Here is a 21,950-nt window from a genome sequence, read left to right as displayed (position 1 = left end):
AGGAGACTCAAGAGAGATTTGGGTCAGTGGCTCACCTTGTGATAGTGGCTACTTGCAGGGTCTTCCAGACATTACATGCCCCCTGAGGACTCATCAAGGACACTGAAAGAACAAAAGTCCTGAACCGTTCTCATCAGAGGTATAGCTAACAATAGTCACATGACATATCTTGTCTCCCTTACAGCTGCTAAGACCTTATGTGTTTCCTTCCCTGGATAGGTATTCGTCTCCATCCCCCATCCCAACTTCCAACCTTATCAGTTGGGGCAGTGAAGGAGGAGTGGGAGGGATAAGGCAAGAGAAGTACAAATCTGAGTCATACCACTCAATTCAGCCATGAACTTAGCTCAAGCACTTCACTAAATATCATAGACATCATCATAGAAATGATTTACTGTAAATCACAAAAATTACCAAACAGGAGAGTAAAAGCATCTAGAATGCAAAGAAAGTACTAAATTATCTTGAAATGTGTAGAGCAGTCGTTCCAAAACTTTGCTGCACCCAGGAATTACTTGGAGATCTTTAAAAAAAAAAATGCTGGCACCTGTGTTTTATCTCAGATATTCTAAGTTAAATGGAATAAGGCTTGAATGTTGACATTTTTAAAAATTCCTTAGGCTATTCTAATATGCCTCAGAATTTGAAAACCACTAGTATAGAGGTGTGTCTAGCTAGACCAGTAATAGTATTTTCAGTCCCTAGAAAGGATGTAATAGAAACAATGGTGACATAAAGTGTAATTTTTGGCTGTAAAGGAAATTAAACCCTTAAACTAATCAATGTAAATGTAGGTGTTATCAACCAGTTGATGTAATGACTTGGTGACTTATATGTCCCTGGGGATCAAATAGCAGGATCACAAATGCAACATGCTATCTGTTCTCCTTCAGCTCCCACCTCTTCTTTGGTTTTTCCAAATGGTACTGTAACCTTGTTAGTAGCAACCTTGAAGCATAACTTAAGCTAGGACAGATCCTGTTTCTCGGGCACAAGCACTGATTGCAAGATTTTTCTCTTCACATTGAATTTTTCTGTGAATTCATCTTCATAAAGACATTTCACTCTCAAAATCTGAGGATTCCATCCTCTCATCATCTGAGATTGCTAAAAGTCTCTCTCTGGTTCTCTCTCTTGTTCTTCTCTCTCTCTCTCATAATTTTGTACTTTCCTTTTGCTTTGGATGCCCTTCTATTCTATTCCCCCTTGCACTCTACACACACACAAACCCACACGACATACCACATTTCAGCTCAAACATCTGGGTGGCTAAGGAGCCAGAGCCACCCAGAGTCATTCCTAGGCTGAGTTGGCTGTCCCACCTCAATGCTCTCGTAACACCCTGGGATCACCATGATGCCAGCAGAGTTAGCTCATTTGATCAAATTCATCGAGTAACTTTTGCCTGCTTTCTCCACAAAACTATAACCTCCATGAGGGTATAGGCCCTCCATCTTTCCATCTGTGAATTCCATCAACTAGTACAAGACATAAAAAATAAATAAACTTACAATTGTGCTCAAAAGGTTCTCCTTGAAGGAGACAAAAAAAAGATTTGTACCCTTCTACCTGAATGACAACATTTGGTTTGGGAATAGGGGAGAAAAATATAGAAAGAGAAAGAAGAGAAAATATATCAATGTATTCTTATGATGTGGCCAACACTATTCGAAAATACATACACATGTAAATGCCTCGAACTCTTGCATCAACCCTCTGTAGGATGCACTAAGACACTCCTAATCTAGAAAGTATTAAGTCTCTGACTGGGCAGCCTGCCTAGAGCTACACGTCAAATGAACACTTGAGAAATAAACATAGGCATTCTGACTTTTGGTGACTAGTCACCACATTATCCTGCATTTATTGAGATTCCAGGGAACCTAGGGACACAAGACATGTTTTCCACCTTCCTGGACAGGAGAGTGAGAATGTCAGAAACAGAGTTGATTCTTTCTTCTCTGCTGATGGAATAAAGAGACTAATAGAAACACACACACACACCCCCACACACCATGTAAAGCTTACACAAGTTAAATAAAATAAAGTGTGATTTTTAAAGGTAATTAATAAGATGGCCAACTAGCATGAGCTGCTGAGCTCCCTCTAATAGGATTAACCATGGAGAATTTACAGAAAGAAGAGGCAGGTATGAATCAGACGGGTTAACAAAAAAATTGTGAGAAACCCCAAGGTGATGGAGTGCTGGCAGCGAAAAACTGGGATGCAGAAAAACTGTTTTTTGTGGTTTTTTTTAAATTATACTTTAAGTTCTAGGGTACATGTGCACAATGTGCAGGTTTGTTACATATGCATACATTAACCGTCTTTGCTGCCTTCCTTCAAGGTTAGCCTGTGACAAGCACTGTAAAAACACAAAGACGGTTCAACAATAAACATTTGTTGATTGAAGCAGAATTACTAGAACAGACGCACTAAGAATTTAAGATGAAAAATAATAATACTTGTAACAAATAGATTTGAAAATAAAGATATGAACAACATGAAATAAGAAAACAATTATAATGAAAAGAAACATGGAGACATAGGAGGATACAGAAGAATTAAAATGTCAGTAAAACAAGAAAAGTTTTTTGAGATGGGGAAGGAGACAAACCCAGAGATGAAAGCTGATATCCCTGAGTCAGTTACCAACCTGAGGACCTTCCTCCAGAGGAGCACACTTTGATGTTCAGCTATTTTAAGTGGGAATGAACTATTTTAAAGTTGGTACTTGCAAACCTCAGTAAGCAAAATATCAGCAACTGATAATCCTACCCTTTTAAATTCAGTCTCCCAATTTTGAGTGAGAAATGTTCCATTTCTGTTCTGTCTCCAAAATTCCTTTAGAATAGAGAAAGGTGACTATTTGAGTCAAGTCTTGAAGAATGGGTTGTAGTTTTAAAGCAGGCAATAGACAGATAAAAAAGCCTACTGGAGAGATGAAACAGCTTGGGCGAAGGAGTAGGGGTCTGAGGATGGGGTGATAAGAGAGGGGTATAGAAGAATCAGGGTGTGGGAGAGAGGAAGGAGCAAGACAGAACAAGTTGGACTAAAGGAACTTGCATGCCTTGCAACTGACAATACCTAGTGCCATTTACTGACCATCTATTAGATTTCAGTGACTTTTTATAATTTACTGTCTTATTTAACACTCATAACAACCTTGCAAATAGTCATCATCATTCCCATTTTACAGATGGATTAATTAAGATTCAAAGAATCTTTTTTGTTTGTTCGTTTGCTTTTTGGTTGGTTTTGTTTTGCTTTTCAGAGAGTCATGCAGCTGTCTGATGTCAAAGTCCTGTTTGTTTCCAACTATGTTGGCTAAAATACAAAAGTTATCATTTAACTTCCCTCTCTAATCTTTTAGTGGATCCCAGGCGCTTTCAGGATTAAGAGCAAACTCCCTAATGTAGCACAGAGAGCCCTTCTCCCATCACATCTCCATGTTTCTTTCCTTCCTACCACTACAAATGACTTGTCTTTCACTCACTCATGTGGCTCAATTTTTACTGTCATGACATCTCACTGTCATTGCAGAGTTAGTTATCTGATCCCTACTCCAGACTGGGTGCTCTTGGAGGTCAAGGGTATATCTTATTTTTATTTTTACCCCATTGCCAAGTTCAGTGCTTGGCTCAAATTAAGAAGCCAATCAATGTTTGTTAATTGATGAATGAATTAATCAATTAATCAAAGAAATCATCTTTTTGTCCCCCTGTGTAAAACAACTATCCAAATACACTCAGCAGGACAGTTTATCCTCTGTTCTTAGTATTAACCAGAGTTTCATTTTTTTCTCTGCCTGTCTCTACTTCCCACATCGCCACCATGGTTTTCTGACTTTGTCTTTGTAGCAGGACATAAAAGTAGCTGGATCATGCTTGAGAGAACACTCATTCAAGGACAACCTTAGAAATGGCAAGAAAAGTATTTCTGATTTTTTTTCTATTTGCATTATTGATGTCATTAACTGTATATATGAAAACCACTAAAAAATATTGGATGTATGCATGAGATAAAAGCCTAGAGAAAAATACACCACAATGTTAATGTTAATTTCTTTCACAGTCATGGGATTATAGGTGACTTTAATTTTTAGTGTTGTGAATTTTGGTATTTTCTAAGTTGTAGATAAAATTTTCTAGGTTTTTAGTGAACATGCATATATTACGTTTATAGCAGAGAAACAAGAAGGATTATGTTTTAAAGTATTAAGCAAACTGTGTAAACATGAGTTCTTATATGATATCGCTGTTCAAAATCCAGAAAAAGCATGTATTAATTATACCATAATTAACATATACCATATCCATGAATTAAAGTATATGTTATCTAAAATTTATAACAATCTTCTTTTCTTAAAAAAATGCAGATATGATTAGGATTGTATTTAACACAAAAGCTTTGTAATTCCTGCTTTAAATCTACTTGGCTATAAAAATTCTAAGAGAATTACCATGAAAGCAGCCCAAATCCATTCAAAGGAGCAAGCCTTTTAATCCAGTGACCCCCAATGCCTTTTTTTCTTTGCCATTCAATAATACAAATCACCCGTCTGTTACAAACAGGAACCTGAAAAAGTAACAACATCCTGGCAGTGACTGGCCCTAAAAACCATTCCCAAGTCTACCTCCAGACCTGAAGCTGTATTCAAGTGAATGTGCCTGAGGTGTGACCACCATAAGGAAACAGCACTGTGTCCTGTCTATGCCTATACTTGGCCAGGCTTGTTACAGCAAACATCCCGAAGTGACCACTGTGCTGTACACACCCCAACCAGGCAAGATTGATGTAGATGGGAGAGTGTCAGGCCTCCAGGCATGCGCTAGGGGAAGCTTCCATTTGAGAAGATTTTGCTTCCCTGACACCTCTGTCAGGACATGAAAAATGGAAGGGAATGAGCAACAGCCGGCTGCTCCTGCATTGAAGCCTGGCTTCTGGTATTTGCCGTGAGTGAGGAGGCTCTGGGTGGCATCCAGTAGAGACTGCTAGTCCTACGACTAGCTGAGGAAAAGCAGATCTAGACAGTCTTTTAAACTACAGTTGCAAAGAAGCCACTCTTATCTCTAGATCAAGGTCCCCTCTCCATCAAGGAGGCCTTGTAAAGAAAGAAATACCCCTGCTTCCGGGCTAAGAGTTCTGAGTTCAGTCAGGTTTAAATTTTATGTATCCTGTCATCTTCTCCTCTCCTTTCTTCATCAATCATCAGTCCCCAACTTGTCCTCACCAAAAAAAAAAAAAAAAAAAAAAAAAAAGATTTTTCAGATCTTCTGTGTTAGAAAACACCAATCATTTGAAGGTTGCACTTATTTGCTGCTCATTCATTCATGCCAGATAAGAAGCACAGATACCACCTTATTACAAACACTAAGCTCACTAGGGACTAGAGATCCCAGGTAAAGACCAGGATTTGAATAATCTTTGGTACATCCCCTCCAAAACATTTTCCCCCTTCTTATTCCTTCATGGGGACCCTCTCCAGTTTGAGACTCACTCATGAAAATCTGTCTGCTTTGGGCTTCTCTTCTGTTGGAAAATAAATAAAAAATCAGCAGTCTCATGTCTGATTTCTGCCCCTTCCCCATGCCTTCACATCGCCTCCATTAGACAGTGCCCTTGGCCTCCGAGGACTCCCTCACAGTACCATACCACCTGCACAGATCTGCTCCTTCAGCAAAGCCCCAAATGCTGTTCTTTCACACTTCCTCCCTCCCTTCTGTGTCCTATTCTTTTCTGCCTATCTCTATTTTTGGAAATCTCACCAACTAATTATCCATTCTATCAAAAGCGAGTACCCTGTCAGGGGTTTTTAATCTTTAAAGGAGCTCTCCTGGAGATGCAAAGCCTTAATGCTGTTGAATGAATCTGTATAGGTGGTATTGGCTGCCTGACAAGATTCTGGGAGCAGAGAACACTTTTCATAGGAAGTACTATTCTATTGTGTATCAATGGACAATCACTTTACACCATCTATAAGATCCACATGCAGGACAGGTCCTCTTGTCTGCAAGTGCTTTTACAAATGTACTGTGGAGATTTTGCAAGTAGGTACTTAAGATGCATTCCTTGGAGGTCTTGCCAGCAGCCAGTGACTTCATTTAACTCAACAGACAGTCGTGTTAAAGTATTGGCACTTTCCAATGGATGTTCCAATGGATGTTAACAAGAGGTAGTGGAAAGCGCCTTAACTTTCTAGTCAGAAAGGGTTCACCCTGTTGAGTCAAGGTCCCCATAGGAAACAGATGGCATACCAAAATTAGGATGAGTATGATACAGCAGACCATCAAGGGACACTGCAGTAACCCATATGTACAAAGGGAAAATAGAAGGAGACAGAACCCAGAGGAAAAAGGTTATATAGAAGAGGCTGTCTTGAAAAGATCAGCAATACAACCAGCTCAGGGTGACCTTGCAGAGAAAGGGGCAGGGGATCATAGACCCTGACCTCATTCTTTCTTCCAATCTTCTACTTGGATTTCCAATTAAATAAAAAAACTGGAAGTCAAAGGACTCATTTATTGGTGTGGTTATCTATGGGACAGATGTATAACTGTGATAATAAATGTAAGAATACCTAATTGCACAACTGTCCTTGATACATTTTATGCCAAGTACAATGTGAGTGATGCTTCCTGGAGTCCTGTAATTTGGTAACCCTATTGAGCACTTAGTACAATGTCTACCACATAGCAATTGCTCAGTGAATAGTAACTCCCCTCCTTGTTTCAACTGGAACAGACTTAGTTGAAAAGTTCCCAATTATATGTGATTCTCTTTGGACCTTTACATATGGGAGCCTAAAGAAAAACTCTGTCACCCTTTAGGGCTTCTTTCCCTTAAGTAGCGAAGGACTTATTGAAAGGTGGGGAGCTCTCACACCTGATTCCTATAATTACAGGAGTTGCAGAAACAGGTGCTTTCAAAATTTCTACCTCTGTTCACGTGCCTGTGCCTCTCATAAGGTGCTATGAGACAAGACAAATGAATTTTTGCAAAGTGAGAAAGAATGAGCTCACACACAGGATGGTAAGGGTGTTGATTAGAAATATTTCTAATTAACGCATAGGTCGATACTTCATACAGGAAATATCACTATCTGATATTTTAGCAAAGACAACTTACACTTACTCATTCCCCATAAATTTCAGGAAAGTTTCAGTTATGGTAGGAAGTACAGCCAACAAAACTTGCTCTCCCAATTAGACTGGCAGAATCTTTTGCAATATTGCTCTTGAAACTCAACTACCACTGAATAAAATCCAGCCTCAGCATACAAATACTGCAAAAATGTCTCAAGACAAGAAATGAAAACTATTTCAATGAAGACAAAATTGGTAAACCCATTTTATTAAAAAGTGAAGAAACAGCTAAGGGCTTCTCAGGAAGGGGAAGAATTAATCTCATTTTCACCAGCAACACTCTTTTTCAAAGAGAATTGTGTCCATAAGAGAACAACATTCGTACCTAATTATCTTAATAGTAAGCATCATAATAATGTGTTTGGAGACTGTGTTTTAGGACTTCCTTGAGAATTTATGCTCATATGACTTCTGTGTACCTCTTATATGTACCAAGGACAGTTGTGCAATTAAGTATCCTTACATTTATTATCACAATTATGATCACAATTTTGAGAGACAAAAAAATGGAGACTTCCCCTTATATCACAAATAACATTTATGTCCCCTCCCCCATTTCATCCGTACCTTTGTTTTGTTCTACCTCTTCACAACTCAGAAAAAAATTCCAAAAATCAGCCGAAAGTCAGTTGGCACATTTTTTGTCACTAAGACAAATGCAGGGTATAATGAACAAAGGGGTCACACAACTGTTTGACCTTGGAGAAATTACTTTACTTCTATGGGCTTCAAATTTCTTACCTGTACAATAAAGGTTTAGATTAGTGCTATCAGGCACTCACCAGTTCTGACATTATATTATTCTAAGACAGAGAAAACAATCTCCTTGGTTCTTACAGCTCCAAGTTTATTGACCTTCAAAATACTTCTGGTTTGGCACCATGATACAAGTGAACACCAACCATATATGGCTATAACTACCATAGTGAAAAGGCAATGTTTCCTATGCACACAGCAGTCAGGGGACAGGAAAATTCACAGGCTTTCCTGAATGATGTGACTGGCTGTGAATATCAGAGAGATCTCACATATCAGCTAATGGGTTTGGACAGGAGGACAGGAGGTCTCCAAACCAAAGGTCAACAGTGTAAACAGAAGTATACACATGCTGACAATTTGAAAGGCCTCATTACCATAAAATCAGCTGGTTCAGTTCCAAGGTCACAGTATAGAATCCTGAAAGGAAACCTGGCTATCTGATATATGACAGATTATGCCATTAAATACCTCTGTATCAAAGTGAGCCCAGGCTAGATTCCTTTTCAATCATCTAGTCAACATATATCAATTGAGGTCCTGCTTTATGTCATGTTCTGTGCTAGGTACATGAGCACATGATTAAGTGGAACACAAGACTGACCTGGCCCTCTTGGAAGAGATAGATAGTAAATAAAGAAGTGTACAAATATATACCTACATAACTGGATAAAGGCCATAGAGAAAGGGTAACCAGCACGATGAGATATTATAAAAGGGATAACCTTAAGGATCAGAAAATAATTTTCTGAGGAAGGAACATTAAAGTTGAATTTGATGCATGAGTAGGAGTCAGCCAAATAACTGATAGAACATTTCAGGCAGACAGAATAGCATGCATTCAGAAGCTGAGGCGGGCAGATCATCTGAGATCAGGAGTTTGAAACCAGCCTAGCCAACGTGGTGAAATGCCATCTCTACTAAGAATACAAAAAAAATTAGCCAGGCATGGTGGTGGGTGCCTGTAATCCCAGCTACTCAGGAGGCTGAGCCAGGAGAATCGCTTGAACCTTGAAGGTGGAGGTTGCAGTGTGCCATGATTTTACCACTGGGCGACAGAGCGAGACTCTGTCTCAAAGAAAAAAGAATAGCATGCAAAGTCTTCAGGTCAACATGGCTGAGACACTGAGAACAGGAGGAATGTGAAGCTTGAGAGGCAATCAAAGGTTAGATGGTGCCTTGTGGACTATGTTGAAGATTCTAGATTTTAAGAGCAATGGTGAATAACTTGACATCATATAAGTTCATATTGGATCACTCTGGATCACTGTGAAGAATGGATTGGGAAAGAGGAAGGATGGAATAGAACAGAGATGAGGTCATTACAGCAGTCAAGTCAGAAAATGACAAAATCTTGGACGGAAGCAGTGGCAAAGGAAAAGGAGAAAAGGGAGTATATTTGAAAAGCATTCTAGGAGAAAATTTGAGAGGCTTTGTGAAAAGTGGAATATGTACGTGTAGAAAAGGAAACCCTTGTACTCTGTTGGTGAGAATATAAATTAGAACAACCATTATGGAAAACGCTATGGAAGTTCTTCAAAAAGCCAAAAATAAAATTACCACATAATCCAGCAATCCCACTTCTGGGTACAAATCCTAAGGATTTGAAATCAGTATGTCTAAGAGATGTCTACATTCTTATGTTCACTGCAGCATTATTGACAGTAGCCAAGCTATGGAATTAAGCTAGATGTTCATCAATGGATGAATAAATAAAGGAAATGTAATATATATATATATATATACACACACAACGGAATACTATTCATCTTTTAAAAAGAAGGAAATTCTGTCATTTGTGACAATATTAATGAACCTGGAAGACATTACGCTAAGTGAAATAAGCCAGGTACAGAAAGACAAAACACACACACACACACACACACACACACACACACACACACACACGTTCTCCCTTGTATGTGAAATCTAAAACAATCAAACTCCTAGAAGCAGAAAGTAAAATTGTGGTTACCAGAGGCTAAGGGATAAGGGAAATCAGATGTTGGTCAAAGGATACAAAGTTACAGTTAGAGGCGAGAAATAAATGATAAGTATTTTTTTTAAAGAAAGGAAAAGTGGTTATGTGAATAGAAGATGAGAGAGATGAAAAAATATGCCTATATTTATAGTGTGAGCTACTAGATATATGGAGGTTCCTTTTTCTGAGAAGGGAGGCACTGCAAAGGAAGACATTTAGGGTACAGAGATGGAAATCAAGAGTTCTGTTTTGATAGAACTATGTTAAATGCTGTTATGAGTTATTCAAAACAAAGATTTAAAAGTAACTATTTGAATTTAGGAAGACCATTGTTGACTTTAACAAGATCAGTTTAGGTGGCGTTAACACGAGAGAAATTTTGATTGAAGTGAATCAAAAAGTGAGGAATTTTTATTGGAGTGAACCAAAAAGTGAATGAGAGATAAGAAAGTAGAAGCAGCATGTGCACAAAAACATTTTAGGATGTTTGTTATAAAATGTCACTAAAAGGTGCAAGATCAAGGGAAAGTATTTTATTTTTATTTTTAATTACACTTTAAGTTCTGGGATACATGTACAGAACATGCAGGTTTGTTACACAGGGAGGTATACATGTGCCATGGTAGTTTGCTGCACCCATCAACTGTCATCTACATTAGGTATTTTTCCCAGTGCAATCCCTCCCCTAGTCCGCTACCCGCTGACAGGCTCCAGTGTGTGATGTTCCCCTCCCTGTATCTATGTGTTCTCATTGCTCAACTCCCAATTATGAGTGAGAACATGCGGTGTTTGGTTTTCTGTTCCTGTGTTAGTTTGCTGAGATAAAGTATGACATGACAGGGATACAGGCTGCTAGGATAACCCAGCGAGTGAGCATAGACAAAGCTGTAGGAGCTAGAGGGAATACCTACTAAAGCAAGGGGAATAGGTGATGTCTGGAACACCTAAAAAGGCACTGGCTGCTGATTAGAAAAGGGATGCTTCTTCCATTAATCATCAAGGAAGAAAATGCAGGTAAGTCTGTCCATATTGTGGTGGAAAAAGGGAGATTTCCTATTTGATGGCTTCTGTTTCTTCTGTGAAAAGAAAGATGTCATTTGATGAAGGCTGGGAGAAGTTTAGAGATTTCAGGAGGATGTAAAATATTAATAAGTGTTTTGTGATAAAGAAAAAACTCAATACAGAAATTAAATAACATATTTTGGTATTATTGAGGGCCCAGATGTTTGTTGGTGCTTATTAATTGACAATGATACAATCCTTCCCCCATGTGTGATTTTTTCCAGAGGTCTTGAGCTAGCTCTTTGAATGTGAGCAAGTAGCTGGGTTCAGTTGGGCTGGGATCAGGCAGTTGCAATGGATTGAGAGTACTTGCAAGAGAGAGATTAAAGTGAAGGCCATAGTATATTATCTGGATAGAATAAAAATGAAACAGGAAGGGACTCGTAGAATTGAAGAAACCGATAACTTGGACATCTCGACAAGGTAATAGAAACATTGTATAGAGATATTTGAGCCAGCGATCTGGAAAGTAGGATGTTTAAATTAGCAATATTAGAGGTAGGGCTTTGTATTAATGACCAAAGCCAAGAGTAGGAAAGATGAATAGAATAAACAGGGTAGAGGAGAGAAAAAGTCACTAAAGAAAGGAAGAAGCCAAGAAAATGTGAGGCCCGAGTCCTTCTGGGCATGTTTAACTAAATGAAACACTTTCTAGGATAATAGCAGAAGGCAAGGGGCTAATAAAGACTGAACAAGGCCTTCAGTGATCAAAACTGTATGACCAGAAGCTAAAGGGAGAAGATAGTATGCCTTGGTAATGTGGCTTTGAGAAAAGCATAAGGGAAAGGCTTATCAAAAGGCTTTGAGGAGGCATAAGGGAAAGGGATGTCTTAGGAGTTCAACCAAACGTCAAACTAGCAAGCTGGAAGACAAAATATCTGCAGAAGTTGAAAAGTTAGAGGTTTATTTTTAGAAAACTATAGGAAGCATCAACTATAGGCTTTTTGTAGGGGAGAGGGCAGTGTATGGGGTCTATATAGAGGTTATGTGGATTCATAGAAGGATATGAATTCCCCTTTATGCATTAAGAAAATGCAGGAATAACTTAAGGCAGGGACAGCCAATGTACAGTTGAGAACCATAGGCCTCCTGCTTTGTTTTGCTTTGCTTTTTATTTTGGCAGAAATAGTCTTCAGGGCTTCTGATACGCTCATTGATGCATAAATCAACACTTTTGTTCTTCTCATGAAAATCATATAAAAGTAATAAACAATTTTTTAAAAATTCAAACACCATTTTTAGTGGAACTAGGAGATGAATTTAAGCTACAGAGCATCAAAACATACAAAAGAGCTGCCAAAAGCAGCTCAGAGCAAGCAGAAGCTGTCCTGGGAGGGAAAAAATGAATAAATAGACATATAAAGGAACACAACACTGATGGATTTCGTCATTTGCAAGTGAGGGTTTTACCTGAAATGCAAAACCCATATCCCTTTTTCGCAATAGTGGATGTGAGTGGGGTGAGCAGGGCTGGTAGCAGAAGCCCTGCTCTGCTAAGTCTAGTTCGGAGAAGATGAGAAGAGAGTGCACAGACATACTAAGATGAGTCTGTCTATGCAGCAGCAGCAAAGGAGAGAACACTTAAGTTTACTCTGGACTCTCACCACCTCAAAGAGAAATTTCCTGTGCATAACTAATTCAGGAAAATCTAACTTTTGCTCACTGAAGAGCAATAAAAAGTGAACTGGCACAGACATGATACAAAGAAAATATTTTTAAAATGTGGAAAAGAGCAAAAAAAAATCTTATAAAGCATAGTCCTTAGAAAATGTCATGGACATATGAAAATTGTGATGAACACATTTAACCATTAGTTTTAAAAATGTAATGAAACAATCCCCCTTGCTAAGGAAGACAACAGAGCAGAAATATAAGAAATCAGACAAGAGATCGAAAAACAAGAAGAAGAAAAGAGTTGGCGGAAACCAGGAAACAATCAGGAAGGGGAAAAAAATCACAGACAAAGATGAAATTTTAAAAGGCACTAGAAGAGTACATATGACAGCACAGTAAAGGACATAAAGACTAAAAATGAGAAAAGCAAAAAAAAAAAGACACATAAAGGAAAAGTAATTAAAGATTAGAGAGACAATGAAAAACATGAGAAAAGCAAAGAAGAACCAACCTATGCATAATCAGAGTTTCCAATGAACAAAACTAAATAAAGCTAAATGTAATTGTGAAACTGAATAATTAAAAATATATAATCAAGAAATAAATAATAAATAATCCTGAAATAAAAGCATTAAATATTTTTAAAAGTTTCTGCATGTACCAAGAAATATGTACAAAAGTAGTCAATACTGAGACATGTCTTAGTAAAGTTTATGACACAAAGAATGGTCTAGGCAACCATGCAAAACCATGGGGTATAAATCAGACTTGCATCCGATTTTTCTACAGAGAAATTCTGCACTGAAATACAATATAGCAACACTTGCAAGGTTTTCAAAGAATGAAATTAAGAGCTAAAGATTTTAAATACAGCCAAACTGTCCTTTAGTTATAAAGGCCACTGGCTAATATTTTTGAACATACAGGAATTATAGACATATTGTAATTTGGAGTCTTTCTTGAGAAAATACTAGAGGACAATTATGAGATGGCTGAGGAAAGTATGGCAAACAAACAGTGCACTGAATACATTTAACTCTTCAAATAAGACCAAAATAAACTGTCAGTATTAGGGTGCCGGGATGGAAACAACCCCCTAATGCTGATATGTTAATATCTTGGCCATGTAGATACATGCAAATAACAGAAATTAGCTGGGGAAAGGAGGGAAGGAGTTTAAAGATAGAGTAAGATTGCTGATTTCCCATATAAAGCATCTGTCAGTCAAACCATATCATTTAAAACTGATAAATCAAATAATAAAATATAGTCACATTTAACAACACAAAGTTAACCAATAAGAAATGTAATATCATTTCTTAAAATCAGGTAGAAAGAAAGAAGAAGCAGAAGAGGGAAAAAAGTCAACATGCTTCCTTGTGACTACTAATTGATCCTGGTAAGATAAATAAAGGACTAAGGGTATTAAATTAATTTATAATTATCAAGATAATACTCGAATAAAAATACAGATTTTCCTAAAGAAAGAAAGGGCTGAATTGTGAAAGTGTTTTTAAAACTTGATAAAAGGTCAGGTGCGGTGGTTTACACCTATAATCCCAACACTTTGTGAGGCCAAGGTTGGGGATCACCTGAGCCCAGGAATTTGAGACCAGCCTGGGCAACATAATGAAACCCTATCTCTACAAAACATAAAAAAATAGCTGGGCATGGTGGTGTGCATGTGTAATCTCAGTTACTCTGGAGGCTAAGGTCAGAGGATCACTTGAGCCCGGGAGGTCAAAGCTATAGTGAACTGTGACCGTACCACTGCACTCTCGTCTGCGTGACAAGAGTGATATCCTGTCTAAAAAAAAAAAAAAAAAAAAAAAAAAACTTTAATTAAAAAAATTTTTTTAATAAAAATATAAACTTGATAAAATATCCAACAATTAGGGATATATAAAGACTTAATATAATAAAAAAGTCTCAATAATGTATTAGTGTTTTTACACTGCTATAAAGATACTACCTGAGACTGGGTAATTTATAAACGAAAGAGGTTTAATTAACTCATAGTTCTGCATGGCTAGAGATGCCTCAGGAAACTTATATTCATGGCGGAATGCAAAGGGAAAGCAGGCACCTTCTTCACAGGCAGCAGGAGAGAGAGAGAGAAGCGGGGAACTGCCAAACACTTTTAAAACCAACAGATCTTGTGAGAGCTCCCTCACTATCAGGAGACCAGCATGGGGGGAAATGCACCCATGATCCAATCACCTCCCCCCAGGTCCCTCCCTCAACACATGAGGATTACAATTTGAGATGATTTGGGTAGGGACGCAGAGCCAAACCACATAAAATAGATCAGGTTTATGGGAAAATTTAAAGGGCATATCACTCAAGTCAGAAATAAGACATTGATGTTTACCACCATAACTACTTTGTAACATATTATTAAGTTCAAACTATACTAAAGTAACTGTCAACTTCCAAAACAAAACAAAAAACTTTTCAATATAGCCTGCTGTCGATGCTATGGGGAAATGGGCACTCTCCTGCACCACTAATGGAAATGCAAATTGGTACAAGGCTTATTTATGCTGGGAGACTTAGCAATACCATTCAAAATTGTAAAGGCATATACCCTCTGATCCAGCAATTCTATTTATCTACACCTATGTACAATAATATTCATCACAGCAATATTTGAAGTAGCTGCACATTATAAACAATCTAAAATCCAACAATGGAGAGTTGGCTAAATAAGGTAATAGTATATGCAAACAATGGAATATAATGCAACTGTCAACAACCACAAAAAAGAAGAATGGCAGTTTGGGCTGCAATGAAGTGATCTCCAGGGTATATTATTGTTTAGTGAAAAAAAATGAACCAGCAAACGATGCACAGCAAATGTTATCTTTTGTGTAGAAAGGAAGAAAAATTTTAAAAATGTATGTATGTTTGCTTGCACATTTATGAAGAAAAGGAGATGGTTTAAGAAAACTATTAACAGTGTCTATTCCGGGAAGCGGGAAGAGCTGGGTGGATGTGTAGGGTGGAATATCTGTCTCAGTTTGCCTAAGATTATCCTGATTTCCCCAGACAGTCCTGGTTTTCACCTGTTTAAAACCAAAATATTACACTTACACTCTCAAAACTTTCTCAGTTTGGATGATAAGTTAACCATTAACTTGTACATGAACTGGCAGCCAGTGACAGCACTTACAAAGCACTTACTCGGTGTCAGGCACAGTTCTAAACACTTACATACTTAATCCCCACAGTTCATCCTCTAACTTCTGCTGCTATAGTCAGTGGCTCATCTTATAATGATTTCAAGCTGGCAGGATTGGGCCAGTAAAAACTAAACACACAGTAGTTATCTTTCATAAGGTACTTCCTACATCCTAAGCACTTTCAGGTAGGTATTAATAGTATTCTCATTTCACATGTGAGAGAACTGAGCAAAAAGAGTTGGAGTAACTTGCCGTAAGTCACGCAGCCAGACAAGTAATAAAGCTGGAGTTTGCGTTCATGTTTGTCTGTCCCCAAAATGTGCGTTTTGTGTTACCTGTGTGTGTGCATTTGTGTGTATGTGTTCTAACCCCATCCTTGAAGCTCAGTACAAGTAATATTATGTTGAATTGCCAAGTTTAATTCCTCACAATTCATGAAATTAAGGCATTATGATAATTTATAGAAAAAAAGAAAACAGAGGTTTGTGCATTTAATGAAACTTTGTTTCCAACAACGCTCATATGTAATGTATCTTCTAAATTAATCATGGCTATTAAAAAGTATCCCTACTGAATACTAAACTGGAAATATAGTATGAGGTCAATTATATAACTCACACACACAGGGGAAAGAAATAATAGTGGCCCTCTCTGAGTTTCAGAATTATTAGTAACTGGTTTTGTCTTTATATTTATCAGTATTATTTCTTTTTTTCACATTGAGCATGTTTTACCTTTTGTGTATAAAAAGCACAATAAAATATATTTTAAAGAAAACTACATGAACTCTGATACATACAGGCTTCTGATATCACGGCCTACAGTTGAAAATTAATAAAACAAAAAGTGACTCTAAAAAAATTAGTAGGGTATACATTGTTTCCAGTATACAGGTGGAAACACCTCCCAGAACTCTCACCTGAAGCTGAATAAAGTAACAGATTTGATTTTCTTATGAGTTAACTCTCTCTTCTAGGCCAGCTCTAGGATAAAGAAAATTAAAGAATTATAGATCCAGAATAAAAAAGGGGACAGTGAATAACAGGCACAGAGGTTTTGTGACCAGGAACACACAATTACAAGGTAGATTAAGATGTTGGTGTCTTTCTTCTTTATATTCAAGCTGACCCTTTTTAGAAGAATAAGAATAAGTAAATCCTGCTCACCAGTTTTTCTGAATATTCACAATAGTGCATGAAGCTATTTTGTCTTTGGAGTTGGTGTTAAAACTAAAGATGCTGTCATGGACTCCGAGGAGGAGGATGAGGCTTAATAAAACATGAAATAAGAGGAAACAAAATGAAGATTTACGTAAGATCTATGATCCTTGAAGACACAATTAGGCATTTTAAAGTTAATTATTTCTTTTTAATCTTCATAACACCTAGTGAGTGGAATGCTGGAGCTGGCTTGCCCTGGCTCCAAAGCATCAACTGTCAAATTTTCAGAAATTTTGCAAGCTGGTTGTTAAATACAACCATTATTAGTAATTAAATATAAAAGCTTAAAATTAAATTAAGAACAAAGGTAATAAATACCTAAAAAGCATCACTTTCTAATTATTTTAGTACATTTTACTATCATTTATGCTAAGATAATTTACATGTATTATATGTGTGGTAAGGAAAGAAATACTATATTTAATCATGCTTTAATGTTACATTGAATTCAGCCATAGTGGGGAAATTTACACCACAGAGTTAGGACACACTGCAAATCAGAGCTTTCTTTTTCCCCTTTCTATCTTCTTTTTGAGAGTTGATTGTTAAACATTTAACAGCACACTTCTATGAACTACATCTTATTATCTACAGCTACCGATGAGAAAACCAAGGCCCAAAGAAAGGTTGTATTTGAAAAAAATCATGCCATGCAGCACATCTGTTGTAATTTATTGATACTTTAATGCAAAATATTATAAAGATGATTCAATAAAAGGCTAAAGTTAAAACTTCTTGTTCAGAGGATACATATTTTAAAAACTGAGATTAAGTCAACCACTTTCTCAGAATCCCCTAATCATCCTTGCACAAATTAGCTGCTTAATAAAAAAATTTCCTTCTGTGGCTTACAGATGTTTTATTGTTTAATCTTAATGAGTATAAACTATCATAACCCTTTGACAAGATAAGACCTTAGTTCTTTTATTAAAACCTAATACAGGTAAAATTAGGTTTTAATTAGCTTTACAAGAATGCCTAAATTCTCTCATATTACTAGAATGTTTATTACATATTATTTTATTCTTACCCAACAACTCATTATGACATAGAAATATTTTGATTCCTTTTAAATGTTGTTATTGCAATGAACAAATAAGTTTATCAAAAAACTATAGCTAAAAAAATTGAAAAATATTTTGTAAAACATAAAATAACTCCAAGTATTTAAAAATGTTACCTTTAAACTTCCTGGTATTCATGGGCAATTAGCAAGGAGCATAAGTCTGTTAATTGAGAAAATCAACAAATATTTACTGACTGTCTCCTATTTACAAGGCACTTATTGCTTTCTCTCTGTTTAAAATATGTAGTTTATAATTAAAATTTTAAAAGCATATGACCTAACTATAAGAGCACAAAGTGACCACTGTGAAAAATCTGGTAAACTTTAAGAATCAAAACTAAAATCATCTATAATCTTGCCACCCAAAGTCTACCACAGTTAATATTTTGACAGTGTTTCTTCTAGCTTCCTCCTGTGTGTGTGTGTGTGTGTGTGTCTGTGAGAGACAGAGAGAGAGGTGTGTGTGCATGCACGTGCGCACATGCACATGTAACATCATTTTATTTTGCTAGGTTGAAAACCGAGAACCAGAATCTTATTCCAGTGCCTTTGATCTGGCACCCCATGACATTGAGCAGCTCTTGTCTTTCACCTTTACCTGATGAATCTGCCACAGCTGGCCACCAATCTCCATCCCCAGAAATTTCCTCCATTGCCCTGGAATCTTTTCTTTGGGACAAAGGACTTATTTGAGTAAACTTGGTAAAGAAATTCTTCCCCTCTTCTAATCCCTCTAAAGCAAGGCAATGCCGTATCCAGAGGCTAGTTAAAAAGAAACATCAGTTGCTTCATATGTAAAATGATCTCTAAGGTCTCTTCCTGTCAACCTAAGCAGACAGTGCGGAAATGGTTCAAAGTGCAGGCTCTCCGGTCCAAAAATGCTGAGTTCCTATCCAGTTCTGCCACCACCTAGTTGTATGTCTCTGGATATGTAATCTCTCTATCCCTCCATTTCCACAGCCATAAGTGAAAACTATAGGCTCACAATTCCTTATCTAAAACCCCTGGTGTTAGTTATGTTTTGGAAATCCAGAAGCTTTGGAATTTACAAAAGTAATAAAGTGGATATAAAGTACAATTTGTTACACCCACGGAGGGCATTATATCACCTCTTGCATATTCGGTAATGTTGCCAGGAGGGTCTGGAGCAGCACCTTGCAATCAAACACATTTATATTCCTACAGCAAAAACATGGTAACATAAATAAAGCCTAAACAGCTTCCTGTCATTTCAAGTCAGATTTTTCCACTGAGTTCAGAAGTCTGTTCAAGTTTTACTGCAAATGTGTTTGGAGAAACTTTTTGGTTTCAGAATTTAAAATATTTTAGAATGATGGATCAGGAATTGTGTCCTTGTAATACGTCATTGGGTTGTCGTAAATGACAAGAGTGCTTACCTATCACGGGGCCTGATACAGATCTGAGAGCTCAATAAATGTTACTACAGCAACAACAGCAACTAATCATTATTACTACTATTTGCATTGCCATTACTTATTGTTGTTATTATTTCTTATTCAAAAGCTCTGGACATCTCACTCCCTTCTCTCCAGTGCCACTGACATTTGCATTAATTCTGATCTTCCTTTCTTACCTCGACTGCTCTAATGTGCTTCTTAATCAATCTCTCAGCCTCTAGTCCTCCTGCAGCATCCATCTTCTGTTAGCACAGAATTGTTATAAAAACACTAACATGACCTCGTATGTCACCTACTTTCTTACTATCCTCCACTGGCTTCCCCTCACTAACCTCATGAAGCCTAAATTGTTTAGTATGATGTACAAAACCACTCCCTCCTTGTGCATTACACTCTAGCAATTCTTAAAGTCCCCTCAAACATACCAGACTGATTTCAATCCCCTGCCCTTGCAGAAGCTTTTTCTGAGGGCCTCAGATATCCCATCACACACATACCCCATATCATTACTCTGTCTTCTCTGCCATATACACATCTTCATTCTATCACCACGCTTATTACGGTGGGTTGGAACTTGTTTGCTTCTGAGTGTCCCTCTTTGAAGACAAGAGCTATTTTTTTCAACTCCAAATCTCCAGCACCTGGCAGTCATCAGCATTAAAAATGTTGATTGAACTAAATTCCATGTCTAACACTGTCTCGCAAGGTTAACTGGGTGCCAAATGTTCACCTCCTAAACATGGCAAAGCTGAACCTCTTTCTCTCTTTTTTTTTTTTTTTCCAGAAAATAATACATGCAGGGAAAGCCCAGAGCAGTTTGGTGTCATCCCTTCCACAGTGGAAGCTAACAAATGACTTCATGGTATGGGTAATTTGGGGTAGGGAGAGATGGGCTGCTGCGTTCTTAAATAACATCCAGAAAAACTAGTGAAGCAAGACAAATGGCTGAGAGGCTACAGGTGCTGCGTGAGTGTAAGGTCTTCCTGCCCATAGGTTGCTCCTGGCTATTAGTACTACTAATATTTTACTCTCCACAATAGCAGTAGCAGCAGGAGAAATGTAATGGCCAGTGCTCTCCTCGGGCCCTCAGCTGGTTGCCTGCCACGACACCAAAGCCCCAGAGGAGGAGCAGCTGCTATTCCTCTCTCTCCCTACCGATAACATGCAAGAAAAAGAGCCATTTCCAGTCTGGCTGTTTTAACTTGGTGGGTTTGTGTAGTGGAAGTGGTGAGATTTAAATTACATCTTAATTTTTTTACTCCTAAGATGCTGTTTTTTGAAGATGAATATTTCAGTGCTGGAACTGCATAATCCTTCCAAAAGCTCCAAATGCCAGTATGCATCTAATGATGAGACAAGATGCTTGGCACTATCGTAAGAACAGAAAACCAAATACCGCATGTTCTCACTCATAGGTGGGAATTGAACAATGAGATCACTTGGACACAGGAAGGGGAACATCACACACCGGGTCCTATTGTGGGGAGTGGGGAGGGATAGCATTAGGAGATATACCTAATGTAAATGACGAGTTAATGGGTGCAGCACACCAACATGGCACATGTATACATATGTAACAAACCTGCACGTTGTGCACACGTACCCTAGAACTTAAAGTATAATAAAAATAAAAAATAAATTAAAAAAAAAGAAATTGTTTCTAGAATAACAACAACAACAAAAAAATGTCAATCACGGGCATCCTGAGAAGAATGGAGGAAAGCAAACAATATCTAAAACAGTTTCCAAGATTCCAGTTAAAATACTCAATGAAACACGAAAAGATATGCATAGTTTTAGGATACCAAAATGTGGAAGTATTGATCAATAGCTAAAATAACATTTAAAGATAAAATATGAAGGCATTCATTTAGTAAACATTTATTCACCACCTACTATTTGCTAGATTCTGAGTCAAGAGTAAAATAAGAACATCTGCTACTACTATTTAATAAATTCAGTAAGTTCTACCTTACGAAATAAGAAGAGAAGAACAAATTATTACTATTTATACCTTTGCAAGGAAGCATTCCCTGACCATCCTATTAAAACTTCAAAGCATACTGCCCCCCAGGACTCACTTGATACCTCCATTCTCTGCCTAATTTTCCTCTGTCATGCTTAATGCCTTTTAAAACATTGTATATTTTACATAGTTATTTTCTTTATTATATGTCCCTCCATTAAAATGCTAGCACTGAGGGTATTCCCTTGGATGAATATAACACAATGTCTTCATCTATTCCCTTTATGAAGGACATTAGTATTGTTATCTATGTTGTCACCATTACAAACAATACTTTTATACATGTCTTCTGGAGGATGTGTGTGAGTTTCTTATGATATATATAATTAATTCTTGTTATTTACAGTAATTATGTTGTCTAAGGTCACTGTGAACACTGAATAAGCTAATACTGAACCATTGCTGTGGGGGGGGTGGGGAAATACAGGGTCAAGCCCCCGAAAATTCTGGTCACAATATTTTTGTCAATCCATCAATAAA

The 21,950-nt window shown here is 37.4% G+C and overlaps 1 protein-coding gene across 4 annotated transcripts in view; it reads right to left on the bottom strand.

The window, feature by feature from the left end:
• Window positions 1-21,950, bottom strand: part of CPNE4 (copine 4) — a 505,087-nt gene that overhangs the window by 400,023 nt on the left and 83,114 nt on the right. The window contains exon 1 of one of the 4 annotated variants that reach the window (XM_021934869.2): window positions 16,660-16,679. The exons of the other annotated variants lie outside the window; for them this stretch is intronic. The gene's annotated coding sequence lies outside the window, so the exon portion shown is untranslated. Of the gene's footprint in view, window positions 1-16,659; window positions 16,680-21,950 lie in introns of those variants that run through there. 4 annotated transcript variants of the gene reach the window in all.

This window comes from Papio anubis, chromosome 2, assembly GCF_008728515.1.
Source record: "Papio anubis isolate 15944 chromosome 2, Panubis1.0, whole genome shotgun sequence".
Classification (NCBI taxonomy): domain Eukaryota; kingdom Metazoa; phylum Chordata; class Mammalia; order Primates; family Cercopithecidae; genus Papio; species Papio anubis.
Note: the sequence above shows the minus strand (reverse complement) of the source record. Positions and strands in the feature narration are given on the sequence as shown.